Raw genomic sequence first — 1,819 nt, forward strand, 5'->3', positions numbered from 1 at the left:
AGGTACTTTGAGCAAATAACAAATTGTAGAGATCAAATTGTTCTAGCAATTCAGAGTGAGAGTACCTATTTCTTCACTAGTAGTAGTTTGTCTGAGGACCAGGATTTATTTTATAATTGTATTTGTTTTCTCTTAAAAATTATTTATCGTTATAATTTTTTAGAGAGGGGAAGAGAAGGAGAAAGAGGGAGAGAAACATCAATGTGTGGTTGCCTCATGTGTGCCCCCTACTGAGGACCTGACCCGCTACCCAGGCATGTGCCCTGACTGGGAATTGAACCAGTGACTCTTTGGTTCACAGGCTGCCACTCAATCCACTGAGCCACACCAACCAAAGCTAATTGTATTTGTCTTTATTCACCAATTCTTCTTATGGTCTCACTCCACAGGATCCCAAATGCAGTGAGAATTAAAGTCACAGAAAAATTACCATATTTTTCTGGGGTAATAGAGTAAAGGACTAGTCATTCATGGATACAATATTCCCCTGCTTTCATTCTTGTCCCTGTTAAATGTACATTAATATCAAAATATAGAACTTAAACATTAAGCTCTTAGTGACCTGACCTAGTGTCATTTTCCATGATCTAAGTAAAACCCAATGATAAATTTACATATTAATATTAGAAGCTTGATGTCTTAGGGCCGGGGTGGGGGTTATGGAGAAGACATTGCAGATGTATGGGCTTGTTCTTTCACAGGGGCCCACAAGAGAAGATTATTAGCCATGCTGTCCTTGATTCCAAAGGTGGTTAGCACTGTGAAAACCTCTGGGGTCATTGGTCCTTACAGTCATGCTCAGTTAGTCTGCTGAACTACCTTCATTTTAGGATAGCTAGGTATGAACCCTTCAAGTGGCACTTATTCCAGGAGGGTTGGTGGAAGAAGCTAAGTAAGTTTTTATAAACATGGGTGAAATTCTGAAAGCAATATGCTGTGACTTCACTAATGTGATACAAACAACTTTTTCCGATTGACATAAAGGACTTCAATGCTGTCAGTGAAGTCTATAAACAGCATTTCAAGAGTGGTTTTCCAGCTGAAGCTGCTTAGCAGGTTATGGCTTTGCCCAAAAGAAGCAGTGTTGAGACTGAAGCATTAGCTCTCCAAGGACATTTCACAACAGCAAGAGTGTAAGCAGGCCTGGTGTTATTAGTCTGAAATATTTATAACCTTTTAAAATTAACATTTTAATTTTTACAGTAATGTTAAAAAGTAAGTTTGACTGAAATATCTGAATTTTTATGGAAATACCATATAATAAGGAGAATTAAGCATGAATTGAGGATTAAATGATGAGCCCAGTTATCGATGTTATTAATTACACTTATGCAGATGCACATTACTGAATTGGGGAAAGATAGTCTCATTAAATATTTACTGAAGTGAAGGGAAATAATATATAGACAGATGAGCTACTGTTCCTGAGGAATAATAAACAGCATATCTGATTCAATTATATATAAATATAGTATGTGTATATAGTTATATATTCAGTATAGCACTGTGAATTAATTACAGAACTAAGTACTGAAAATTATTTTAGACATTTTTACATGAAGCAGTATAGTATAGTGGTTAAAGGCATGAACACTAAAGCCAGACTACCCAAGATCAAATATAGTTCTACCATTTATTAGCTTTGTAACCTTGGGCAAATTACTTAAGCTTCTTTCCTTTTTTAAAGTTTATCTTTAGGGAGAGGGGAAGGGAGGGAGAAAAACATCGATGTGTGATTGCCTCTCATGTGGCCCCCACTGGGGACGTGGCCCACAACCCAGGCAAGTGCCTTGATTGGGAATCGAACCAGTGACCCATT

At 37.3% G+C, this 1,819-nt stretch overlaps 1 pseudogene; it reads left to right on the forward strand.

The window, feature by feature from the left end:
- The first annotated feature begins 727 nt into the window (after positions 1-727).
- On the forward strand, positions 728-1,137 carry LOC119040533 (2-iminobutanoate/2-iminopropanoate deaminase-like; annotated as a pseudogene).
- The last annotated feature ends 682 nt before the right edge of the window (positions 1,138-1,819 follow it).

Source organism: Artibeus jamaicensis, unplaced genomic scaffold (genome assembly GCF_021234435.1).
Source record: "Artibeus jamaicensis isolate MK-2021 breed Jamaican fruit bat unplaced genomic scaffold, CSHL_Jam_final scaffold_916, whole genome shotgun sequence".
Taxonomy (NCBI): Eukaryota; Metazoa; Chordata; class Mammalia; order Chiroptera; family Phyllostomidae; genus Artibeus; species Artibeus jamaicensis.